Here is a 12,911-nt window from a genome sequence, read left to right as displayed (position 1 = left end):
TGTGTAACAGCCTCGAGAGGGGCTGAATAGGCCTCCTCCTGTTCCTGTGTAACAGGCTCCAGAGGGGCTGAATGGGCCCCCTCCTGTTCCTGTGTAACAGGCTCGAGGGGGGCTGAATGGGCCTCCTCCTGTTCCTGTGTAACAGGCTCGAGAGGGGCTGAATGAGCCTCCTCCTGTTCCTGTGTAACAGGCTCTAGAGGGGCTGAATGGGCCTCCTCCTGTTCCTGTGTAACAGACTCGAGAGGGGCTGAATGGGCCTCCTCCTGTTCCTCTGTAACAGGCTTGAGAGGGGTTGAATGGGCCTCCTCCTGTTCTTGTGTAACAGCCTCGAGAGGGGCTGAATGAGCTTCCTCCTGTTCCTGTGTAACAGGCTTGAGAGAGTTTTGGACAAATCCCTTTCCCCCTCTCCTCACTGGGTCTCTTGAACAGGAGAGAAAAAACTAGAAAGTAAGAGTACTGGTCTGAACTGCAGTGGGTATCCATTTTAAGGTACACAAGACCAATTCGGACCAGTATTCTTATTTTGCAGCTTTTACTCTATTTTTCCTTTTTTCATGAGTGGGGCAGAGGTTGTTGGGAGCAGCATGGGTCATGGGTCAGCAGAGGCATAGTTTCACCCACTGAGAATGGTGGGGGAGAGAGGCGCAGGGAGAGTCACGGATGAAAATGTCCACTTGGGTGATAAGTGCACCCTGAGGGGGCGGTTGACGAGGTGGAATGGGGAGAGATAGCAGCCGATCGCCAAGTGACAGAACTATTGAGGGAAGAAAGGGGTGGTGGGGGCAGTGGGAAACTGGATTGAGGATGGAGAATGAGGTGGTGAGGTGAGGTGAGAGATGGGAGTGGCATTGCGGGCCTGAAATGGGAGATGGCGTGGCTGAGGAGGCAGGAAGAGTGGGTTGCGGGGGTGGGTGGGGGAGCAGGGTGCAAACTACGCTTACCTGCAGTCTGTGTGTCTCACAGGGTTACCTAGATGGGTGTTGTGGGATGATGCTGTTGGGCAGCAATACTGGTGGAGGGTGTGGACAGACCTATAGTGGGTAAAAAAAATACATCGAGTCAAAGACCAGAAACAACAGAAAAAAGAAACATACACAGGGGGAGGGTGGGAGGAAGCAGGGAGAGGGAGGGAGGGAGGGAGGCTGGCGGGAGCCAGATAGGGGAAAGAGAGGGAAAGAGGGCGAGGGACGGGGGACACAGAGAGAGAGAGGGAGGGAGGTTGGGGGGTGCTGGAGGGAGAGGGAGGGAGGCTGGCTTTAGCTAGAGGGAATGGGGTAGATGGAGGAAGGGACAGCGAGTGCTGGAGTGAGCGGGAGAGAGAGAGAGAGGGTGGGTGAGAGAGAGAGGGTGGGTGAGTGTGAGAGGGTGGAGAGAGCTGGGTGGGGGGGGAATGGGAGCTGGAGGGAGAGCAATGGCGAGAGGGGGCGGTGGGGATGAAGTGAGGGAGGGCGGATGGTGGGAGCCGGGGGTGGGGGGGGGGGGGGGGGGGGGGGGGGGGTTGGCGAAAACAGGAGGGAGGGAGAGAAGAAGTGATGGAGGGGGAGAGGGCAGGGGATGTTGGCAGGAGCTGGAGGAAGGGGAGCAATTGGGGGGGGGAGAGAGGTATGCATGGGAGCTTGGTGGGAGCTGGATGGAGGGGCGGGAGAAGGAGGAAAGGAGCAGGGTAGGGTGGCGGGAGCTGGAAGGAGGACAGAGAGAGAGGTGGAGGGAGAGAGGGAACCAGAGGGAGAGGGAGAGATTGGACAGGAGGAATTGACAGAAGAAAAATAAACGAGATCGTGAACAAAATGAGAGAGAGAGACAAGCAGGAGAAAACAAAAGGGTGAGGCTGAGACACAGAAACGAGAAGTGAGCTGATCTGACGTTCATTAAAAAAGTGCTCAAACGCATACACAAGCCTTCGGACATTTAAACTCACCGTGAGATCTGGCGAACAAGACACAGATACTGCCTGACGAGAGTCAAGGTGGTGGGACACACGGGGAGAAACTGCGTGAGGGCGATGTGTGGAAGGGTGTTGTGGGGGGGGGGGGGGGGGGTGGACTTTTCTTCTTCTACGAAAGGACGCGGCGATGGTATGACCCAAGGCTCTAGGCTTGAGCACTGAAAGGCCACAGCTTACCTGGCCACGGATCAAGTGCTGTAAAACTCGAATAGATAGATGGGTGCTTGACGGCCCTTTTGGCTCTGTGACTCTATTGAGAATTAGGAGCAGAACAGTCCAGCTCTGCCCCATTCGATAAGATTGTGTCTGATATGATCAGAGCCTCAACTACACTTTCCTATCTATCTTCTCCCCTCCCCCCCCATAACCTTCGACCCTCTCGTTGATCAGAAATCTGTCCAACTCAGCCTTGAATATATTCAACTAGCTGCAGCCCCCACAGCTGTCTATATCTAGAACTTGGGGGAGGGGGCATCACAGCTTTAGAATAAGGGGTCTCCCATTGAAGACGGAGATGAGGAAGAATTTCATCTCTCAGAGGGGGCTCAGTCTGTGGAATTCTCTCCCACCCCGCCCAGTTCTAGTTTCCCCCCCATGAGGGGGGAAACATCCTCTCAGCATCCATCCTGTCAACGCCTCAGAACTTTATATGTTTCAATAGATCACCTCTCGATCTCCTAAACTCCAGTGGGTATGTTCAACCCTTTCCACATCAAACATATAACCTCTCATCCAAGGAATAGGTCCCATAAACCTTCTCTGAATGGACTCCCACGCGGGTAAATCGCCTCCTCAAGTAAGGGTAAGGGGGTCAAAACACTACGCAGTACTCCAAATGCGGAAACACCCCATACAGTTGCAGCAACACTTCCTGACTTTTGTACACCATTCCCCCTCTCTCCTCCCTTTCATTTGTCTTCCTAATCATTCGCTGTGACCGTATGCTAACGTTGAGTGATTCATGTACAAGGACATCCAAGGTACCATGTATGGACGAGAATTCCCTGACAGCATCCCTCGAAGTTTGTATCCACAGGGCGCGGAGATAGATTCACAGGTGGGAAAGTTGCAGGGGTGAATATGCTCATACAGGAAACATGATTCAGCGGGACTTCTCTATCAGGAGAGTGTGCAGCGCCTCATTTGTGAGTCTTCAGTCGCGCCCCGTCCGCAACACCACCCGTCCCCTCTCCACCCCTCACCCAATCTTCTCCCCCCGCCCGTGAAGCCAACACTGATCAGTCAACCATACTGGGTCAGAGCACCAGACAAACAATTAAGCAAGGATCATGCGACCCTTAAATGTTAACTGTGGCTTCATTGACTCCACTCTCAACATGTCCAAAACTCCGACCGCCCTGTATCCAAACCCACGAAAATTCCCATTCACTCATCACACAGGTGTACCGAGAATGACATGGAAGCCCGGTTCAAATTTTCACATTTGCAGCTGTGTTCTCAACTCAGTTCATTGTGCCAGAGGGACAGTGCTGAGGGAGTGTCGCACTGTCGGAGGGTCAGTGCTGAGGGAGTGTCGCACTGTGGGAGGTCAGTGCTGAGGGAGCGTCGCACTGTCGGAGGGTCAATGCTGAGAGAGGGCCGTACTGTCAGGGGGTCAGTGCTTAGGGAGCGCCGCACTGTGGGAGGGTCAGTACTGAGGGAGCACCGCACTGTGGGAGGGTCAGTGCTGAGGGAGCACCGCACTGTCGGAGGGTCAGTACTGAGGAAGCGCCGCACTGTCAGGGGGGTCAGTGCTGAGGGAGCGTTGCACTGTGGGAGGTCAGTGCTGAGGGAGCGTCGCACTGTGGGATGGTCAGTGCTGAGGGAGGGCCGTACTGTCAGGGGGTCAGTGCTGAGGGAGCATTGTACTGTGGGAGGTCAGTGCTGAGGGAGCGTCGCACTGTCGGACGGTCAGTACTGAGGGAGTGCAGCACTGTCGGAGGGTCAGTGCTGAGGGAACGCCGCACTGTCGGAGGGTCAGTGCTGAGGGAGCACCGCTCTGTCGGAGGGTCAGTGCTGAGGGAGCACTGCACTGTCGGAGGGTCAGTGCTGAGGGAGTGCCGCACTGTCGGAGGGTCAGTGCTGAGGGAGCACCGCACTGTCGGAGGGTCAGTGCTGAGGGAGCGCCGCACTGTCGGAGGGTCAGTGCTGAGGGAGTGCCGCACTGTCGGAGGGTCAGTGCTGAGGGAGCGCCGCACTGTCGGACGGTCAGTGCTGAGGGAGCACCGCACTGTGGGAGGTCAGTGCTGAGGGAGCGTCGCACTGTCGGACGGTCAGTGCTGAGGGAGCACCGCACTGCCTGAGGGTCAATACTGAGGGAGCACCGCACTGTCGGAGGGTCAGTGCCGAGGGAGCACCTCACTGTCGGAGGATAAGTGTGAGGGAGTGCCGCACTGTCGGAGGGTCAGTGCTGTGGGAGCACCTGACTGTCGGAGGGTCAGTGCTGAGGGTGCACCGCACTGTCGGAGGGTCAGTGCTGAGGGTGCTCCGCACTGTCGGAGGGTCAGTGCTGAGGGTGCTCCGCACTGTCGGAGGGTGAGTGCTGAGGGAGCGCCGCACTGTCAGAGGGTCAGTGCTGAGGGACGGCCGCACTGTCGGAGCTGCTGTCTTTTTGATGAGACATTAAAGATACCTGATCAATAAAATCTGGAATTAAAAAGCCAGGTTTCAGTCACGGTGACCGTGAAATGATCATCGATTATCGTCAACCCATCTGGTTCTCTAATGGCCCTTTTAGGGAGGGAAATCTTCTGTCCTTACCCCGGTCTTGCCTACTTGTGACTCCTGACCCACCCAACACACACACAGCCATGTGGTCGACTCTTAACTCGGAAATGACACTGAGCGAGACACTCGGTGCAAGGCAGCTTGACCAATGAATAAATGCTGCGACGGACAATATCCATCAAATCAACATGAACAGAAAAAATCCTCTGCGTAAACATTTATTTTATATATCCGGTGTATCGCGATGGAGATGGTGTTGCTCCGAATCTTTTGAGTTCGAGCCTCTGAATCGGGACTTGAACCTCTGTCACCTTCACTCTCCCCTGCCCTATCCCCCCCTCCGTCAAAACAGTTACGTCTCAAAGCTGCAAGTTGACCAGGAGGTTGAAGTCCAGCATTCGGCCAACTCCCGCCGTCCGGCAAGACCACGGGATTCGTAGGCACGCAGGCCATCCACTGTCTGACTCAGTGACTCACCCACGACCATTCGTGGTTAGCAGTTGGTTAGCAGTTTCAAATTCCTAGGGGTGCACATCACCAAAAATCTATCCTGGTCCACTCACGTCGACGCTATCATCAAGAAAGCACAACAGCGCCTATACTTCCTCAGGAAACTAAGGAAATTCGGCATGTCCACATTAACCCTTACCAACTTTCACAGATGCACTATAGAAAGCATCCTATCGGGCTGCATCACAGCCTGGTATGGCAACTGCTCGGCCCAGGACCGCAAGGAACTTCAGAGAGTCGTGAATACCGCCCAGTCCATCACACGAATCTGCCTCCCATCCATTGATTCCATCTACAACTCCCGCTGCTGGGGGAAAGCGGGCAGCATAATCAAGGATTCCTCCCACCCGGCTTACTCACTTTTCCAACTTCTTCCATCGGGCAGGAGATTCAGAAGTGTGAGAACACGCACAAACAGACTCAAAAACAGCCTCTTCCCCACTGTCACCAGACTCCTAAATGACCCTCTTATTGACTGACCTCATTAATACTACACCCTGTATGCTTCAACCGATGCCAATGCTTATGTAGTTACATTGTATATCTTGTGTTGCCCTATTATGTATTCTCATGTATTTTCTTTAATTTTGTTTAATTCCCTTTTCTTCCATGTGCTGAATGATCTGTTGAGTTGCTTGCAGAAAAATACTTTTCATTGTACCTCGGTACACGTGACAATAAACAAATCCAATCCAATCCAATCCATTCCTCAGAGATCCACCTCGTAACCGCACATACTCTTACCTTCCAGATCGTGTTTGATCCGATGTGGGCCTTATCTCCACTTTCCTGTCTATCTCCCCTTCCCCCTTGGCAATTGAAAATCAATCTATCTTGGCCTTGAATATATTCAAAGAGCTGCAGGCCCCACTGCTTGGAGAGCCCCTTATTCTCAAACTGTGACCCTCCCCCCACCCAGCTCCCGGTTCTAGATTCTCCCCCACAAGTGGGAGAAACATCACCTCAGCATCCACCCTCCACCCTGTCGACCCGCCCCACCCCACCCCAGAATCTGCTGTTTCAATAAGAACAGGTCTCACAATTTTTCATTCATTTTTACAGGATGTGGGTATCACTGGTCGCGCCCAGCATTTATTGCCCATCCCTAATTGCCCTTCGAGAAGGTGGTGGGTGAGCTGCAGTCCTGACCCGCTGCAGTCCCCATGTGGTGTAAGTGCACCACAGTGCAGCTGGGAGGGAGTTCCAGGATTGTGACCCAGCGACAGGGAAGGAACGGCCAATATTTTTCCAATTCAGGATGGTGGGGGCGGGGGGGGGGAGACTTGCAGATGGTGGCAGCCTCTGCTGCCCTCATCCTACCAGGGGGTAGAGGTGGCAGTTTGGGAGGGGCTTATCGAAGGAGCCTTGGCGAGTAGCTGCAGTGCATCTTGGAGATGGTACACACGGCTGCCGCGGTGCATCGGTGGGTGGAGAGACGTTGAAGGTGGGGGTTGTCGATCAAGCGGGGGGGGGGGGGGCGTTTTGTCCCAGTTGATGTAGAGTGATAAAGATTATTATTATTACTTTCTTCAGTGTTGTTGGAGCCGCACTCATCCAGGCAACCGGGAGACATTCACATTCCTGACTTGTGCCTTGTAGATGGTGGAAAGGCTATGGCGAGTTAGGAGGTGAGTTACTCTCCATAGGGTTCTGTAATAAAAAATGAAAAAATGTGGCATTTGGGTCATGGGTGTTGTCCTGGGAGGACTTAGGATTTTTGTCTGGGGAATCAATGTTGGGCGAAGGGTGCAGATGACCAACTTGTGCTTGTGTCTTTAGAGGAACGGGGCATCATCAGTCGGTGCCTTGGGGCTCATCTGCCTGCCATTCAATAAAAATCATGTCAAGACTTTGACCATGTTGTGGGAGAAAAAACGATGGCTGTCCACTGTTTTTATCTTTTGGGGAATCGACCCCAATGGGAGTTTTTGTTGTTTATGAAAAAAAAATTTTTATTGGAAAGGGGCACATGCTGGGTCTCGCGGGGGCTGTTGCTGTTGAAAGAAAGGCGACAGTTAGCAGCCCAAGTGGGAGACACGCGCTGGCGCTCGTGGCGACTGTTATTTTAAAAAATAACGGCAGTTAAGAGCAGTTGGGGCTGTTGAAAGCAGTACAGTTGGAATAGGCAGCCGGAGAGGAAGGCAGCCGACGACCGGAGCAGAAGAAAAAAAGCCAATGGCATGCGGAGGCTGGGGGAACGGCTCCACAAAGCGAATAAAGTGCCTGCGGCTATAAGGAACAAGGGCATAAAGAAATAAATAGGGCAGCGCGGTGGCGCAGTGGGTTAGCACTGCTGCATCACGGCGCTGAAGTCCCAGGTTCAATCCCGGCTCTGGGTCACTGTCCATGTGGAGTTTGCACATTCTCCCCGTGTTTGTGTGGGTGTCACCCCCACAACCCAAAAGATGTGCAGGGTAGGTGAATTGAACACACTAAATTGCCACTTAATTGGAAAAAATCAATTGGGTACACTAAAATAAAAAAAAAGATAAAGAAATAAATAAAGAGCAGGAGGAAGAAAGAAGAAAGAAAAACCAAGAAGACCAGAAAATATATTGGAAGACCCAAGACTAAAAGAATAATGATTGACAAAGAAGACCTGAAGGTCTTACTGCTGGCCCAAAACATCGAAAGAGAAAGATCTGTTATATCCTTTTTAAAAAACAGTTTTAATCTTTTGATTTTGAAAATAAACTTAATTTAAGTTAATATCCTGAAAGAATTGTTATTAATTCCAATTGTAAAGTTTACTTATTCTACTTAAAAGGCCTGACCCCTGTGTACAGCTATTAAGTGATAGGTAAATTAAATCTTCTAGGAAGATATGGGTTATATCGGTGATTAACTTTAAAAATTAGTTTCATCTGAATAGCACCCACCTAAGTTTTTCTAGGAGTCACGGACATAAGGAAGTCCTGTGCACCACACAGAATTTCTCGACCCTTTTTGGTGTAGGGGGAGATTTCTTGGGTGATTTCCCGATCCTTTGTGGTTTAGGGGGAGAATTCTTGGTGGTATTAACTTCAGTTCCCAGCCTCTCACCTGGTCTGGTAGCCACAGTATTCAGTTTCTGGTCAATGGTAACCGACACGATAATAATCTTTGGGTTTAGATTTTAAAATCTAAACCCAATGGATACAGGCCCGATCTGCACTTTTCCTCTTAAGGCAAACTCCCTTCACACCAGGAATCAGCCGAGGGACAGGGGAGGTGACAGATAGTGAGGGTTATAGGGCTGGAGCAGGTTACAGAGATAGGGAGGTTGTAGGGGCTGGAGGAGGTTGCAGAGATAGGTAGGGTTGTAGGGACTGGAGGAGGTTATAGAGATAAGGAGGGTTGTAGGGGCTGGAGGAGGTTATAGAGATAAGGAGGGTTGTAGGGACTGGAGGAGGTTACAGAGAAAGGGAGAATTGTAGGGGAGCGGGCGAAGATGGAAAGATTAGTGAGGGAGATCCTCCAGGTAGACAGGAGGTTCTCGGAGGCGGGATCGTAGAATCATAGAATTTACAGTGCTGAAGGAAGCCATTCAGCCCATCGAGTCTGCACCGGCCCTTGGAAAGAGAACGCTACTCAAGCCCACGCCTCCACCCTATCCCCGTAACCCAGTAACCCAACTTAACCTTTTTTGGATGCTAATTTATCACGGCCAATCAACCTAACCCACACATGTGGGAGGAAACCGGAGCACCTGGAGGAAGCCCACGCAGACACGGGGAGAACGTGCAGACTGCGCACAGACGGTGACCCTAGCCAGGAATCGAACAGGGCTCTGGAGCTGTGAAGCAACTGTGCTACCTACTGTGCTACAGAATCTGCAGATGGAGTTTGAATTGCTATCTACAGGGAAGGCAGTGGGACAGATGAGAAAGGCAAGGGGGGGCGGTGTACGAATATGGGGCGAAGGCTAGCAGGATGCTAGCATACCAGCTAAGGAAACGGGAGTGGGCGATGGAGATTGGGAAAGTGAAGGACGGGGGGGTGGGGCAAATACAATCTTGGACCCGATGGGGGTGAACAGGGCGTTTAGGGACTTTTACAGCAAGGGAGCGGAGTGCCGGACGTCAACTAGGAATCTATAGACAAGGCTCCAAAACCAAGTTGGCCGTATCCGCGCGAGGCTGGGTACGTCTGCTGCCTTCCCTTCCGACTGAGGAAACCTTTCCTGACCTCCATGCACCACGGATAGCAGCCACCCAACGCCCCAAATCGCCAGCGGAGAGGTGGCGGCGTACTCCAGCTGGTAAGGGATAGGAGGGCGCTCCGGAATAGTGGGCAACACCGACGTTCCTTGCTTGAGAAGTCTGTCTTTCCCCACCCCCAAAAAAGGACAGACCCAAAACAGCATTCCAGAGAGAGTGGAAAAGGAATTAGCTGGGGTGGAAATTAATATTGGCGCTCCTGGAGGGAGCCTGGGAAGAAAAGTGCCCTTTCAGCACAACAATGGCTCACGTGCCAACATCAACAGCAAACACGGAACCTGTGCAGAATAAGAAATACACTGCAAATTGATTCCTGATTATGCTGCGGGTCTCCAGAAGCTTCTTTCCTCAGTTCAAATTTTCAGCATCTGCAGCTTTTGCTCCACACGGTCAGCACATATATATTTCGCCAATGCACTCCACAAATAGCCCATTCAGCCCATCAAGCCTGCAATGAATCACTCAAAGAGCCATTCAATTTGTCTCCCTACCCCTGCTCATTGCCACCAGAGCTGTGCCAATTCAGGTATTTCTCCAATTCCCCCCTTTTTGAGTGGGAATCTGCCTTCAGAGACCAGCTCATCGGTGTTCTTTCCCAGATTATCTCAGTGGAGAAGTACACCCATTCCTCATTTACACACATACTCCAGCACCATCCACCCCACATTTCTTATCCCGGATATGATGCGAGCCCGCGCAATGCTCCAAAGGATCTGATAAAACGTGCGGCCACAAACTCGCACCTAGCAATTACTCTCTGACTGACCTCAGAACTTTACAGGTGGCGTTGAATTTTCCCATCAGTGGTAGCACCGGGGGATTCAAGGATCGAGAACCATGCCCACCCACCCCCAAAAGATTGAAGGACAAAGTCAGGGCTGAAGCGCTGTGTGCAGTTTAATGGAAGTGATTCTGCCTGTCAGAGGCTCAGTATTGAGGGAACGTGGCACTGTCGGAGGGTCAGTGCTGAGGGAGAGCCACACAACTAGACGCTCAGTGCTGAGTGAGCGCTACACTGTCAAGTAGTCAGTGCTGAGGGAGCACTGCAATGTTGGGGAGTCAGTGCTGAGGGAGCTCTGCACTGTTGGGGAGTCAGTGCTGAGGGAGCGGCGCACTGTTGGAGGGTCAGTATTGAGGGAGCGCTGCACTGTCAGAAGGGTTAGTGCTGAGAGATCGTCGCACTGTCGGAGGGTGAGTACTGAGGCAGCGCCGCACTGTCAGAGGGTCAGTGCTGAAGGAGCACAACACTGTTGGAGGGGCAGTGATGAGGGAGCACTGCACTGTCGAAGGGTCAGTACCTTGGGAACGCAGCACTGTCAGAGGGTCAGTACTGAGGGAGCACAGCACTGTCAGAGGGTCAGTATTTGGGGAATGCAGCACTGTCAGCGGATCAGTACTGAGGGAGCGTCGCATTGTTGGAGGGTCAGTGATGAGCAAGCACTGCACTGTCAAAGGGCCAGTACCTTGGGAGCACAGCACTGTCAGAGGGTCAATACTGAGGGAACGCCACACTGTTGGAGGGTCAGTGCTGAGGGAGTGCAGCACTGTCGGACAGTCGGTACTGAGGGAGCGCAGCACTGTCACAGGGTGAGTATTGAGGGAGTGCCAAATTGTTAGAGGGTGAGTACTGAGGGAGCGCCACACTGTCGGAGGGCAAGTACTGAGGGAGCACCACACTGCCGCAGCATCACTATTGAGAGAGCGTTGCACCGTCGGAGGGTCAGTGCTGAGGGAGTGCCATACTGTCGGAGGGTCAATACTGAGGGAGCGCCCTGCAATGTCGGGGGGGGGGTCAGTGCTGAGGGCGCACCGCACTGTCGGAGGGTCAGTGCTGAGGGAGAGCCCCGCACTGTCTGAGGGTCAGTGCTGAGGGAGAGCCGTGCTATCAGAGTATCAGTATTGAGAGTGTGCTGAAATGTCGGAGGGTCAGTGCTGAGGGTGTGCCACACTGTCAGATTGTCAGGTCCCTCATGGTAGACTGGTACAAAAGGTGAAGTCACACGGGATCAGGGGTGAGCTGGCAAGGTGGATACAGAACTGGCTAGGTCATCGAAGACAGAGAGTAGCAATGGAAGGATGCTTTTCTAATTGGTGGGCTGTGACTAGTGGTGTTCCGCAGGGATCAGTGCTGGGACCTTTGCTGTTCATAGTATATATAAATGATTTTGAGGAAAATGTAACTGGTCTGATTAGTAAGTTTGCGGACGACACAAAGGTTGGTGGAATTGCGGATAGCGATGAGGGCTGTCAGAGGATACAGCAGGATTTAGATCGCTTGGAGACTTGGGCGGACAGATAGCAGATGGAGTTTAATCTGGGTAAATGTGAGGTAATGCATTTTGGAAGGTAATGCAGGTAGGGAATATACAGTGAATGGTAGAACCCTCAAGAGTATTGACAGTCAGAGAGATCTAGGTGTACAGATCCACAGGTCACTGAAAGGGGCAACACAGGTGGAGAAGGTAGTCAAGAAGGCATACGGCATGCTTGCCTTCATTGGCCGGGGCATTGAGTATAAGAATTGGCAAGTCATGCTGCAGCTGTATCGAACCTTAGTTAGGCCACACTTGGAGTATAGTGTTCAATTCTGGTCGCCACACTACCAGAAGGATGTGGAGGCTTTAGAGAGAGTGCAGAAGAGATTTACCAGGATGTTGCCTGGTATGGAGGGCATTAGCTGCGAGGAGAGGTTGAATAATCTCGGTTTGTTCTCACTGGAATGACGGAGGGTGAGGGACAACCTGATAGAGGTCTACAAAATTATGAGGGGCATAGACAGAGTGGATAGTCAGAGGCTTTTTTCCAGGGTTGAGGGGTCAATTACTAAGGGGCATTGGTTTATGGTGCGAGGGGCAAGGTTTAGAGGAGATGTACGAGGCAAGTTTTGTTTTTTTACACAGAGGGTAGTGGGTGCCTGGAACTCGCTGCCGGAGGAGGTGGTGGAAGCAGGGACGATAGTGACGTTTAAGGGGCATCTTGACAAATACATGAATAGGATGGGTATACAGGGATACGGACCCTAGAACTGCAAAGATTTTAGTTTATGCATGCAACATGGTCAGCACAGGCTTGGCAGGCCGAAGGGCCTGTTCCTGTGCTGTACTTTTTTTTGTTCTTTGTTCTTTTTGTCAGTGCTGAGGGAGTAATGGACTGCAGGAGGATTAGCGTGGGATGAGCAACACACTGCCAGAGCGTCATTGTTGAGAGGGCGCCACACTGAGAGAGGGTCAGTAATGATGGAGTCCAGCACTGTTGAGGTTCAATGCTAAGGCAGCGCTAGACTGTCAGGAGGTCAGTGCTGAGGAAGTCCTGCACTGTGGGGGGTCAGTGCTGAAGGAGCGCCGCACTGTCGGAAGGTCAGTACTGAGCGAGTGCTGCACTGTCAGAGGGTCAGTGCAGAGGGAGCGCCGCACTGTCAGAGGGTCAGTGCTGAGGGAGCATAACATTGCTGGAGGGTCAGTGATGAAAAGCGAACGCAATGTTGGAGTGTCCATGCTGAGGGAGCGTCCATACTGTCGGGTGGTGGGGGT

The 12,911-nt window shown here is 52.4% G+C and overlaps 1 long non-coding RNA gene across 2 annotated transcripts in view; it reads right to left on the bottom strand.

Moving 5' to 3' along the window:
• Positions 1 to 12,911, bottom strand: part of LOC119955624 — a 127,471-nt gene that overhangs the window by 12,794 nt on the left and 101,766 nt on the right. The window contains exons 1-2 of one of the 2 annotated variants that reach the window (XR_005458506.1): positions 1,919 to 2,051; positions 942 to 1,031 (exon numbers count right to left, since the gene is read on the bottom strand). This is a non-coding gene — a long non-coding RNA (uncharacterized LOC119955624). Of the gene's footprint in view, positions 1 to 941; positions 1,032 to 1,918; positions 2,052 to 12,911 lie in introns of those variants that run through there. The other variant, XR_005458505.1, reaches the window with a different exon arrangement.

The sequence above is a fragment of the Scyliorhinus canicula genome, chromosome 21 (assembly GCF_902713615.1).
Source record: "Scyliorhinus canicula chromosome 21, sScyCan1.1, whole genome shotgun sequence".
Taxonomy (NCBI): Eukaryota; Metazoa; Chordata; class Chondrichthyes; order Carcharhiniformes; family Scyliorhinidae; genus Scyliorhinus; species Scyliorhinus canicula.
Note: the sequence above shows the minus strand (reverse complement) of the source record. Positions and strands in the feature narration are given on the sequence as shown.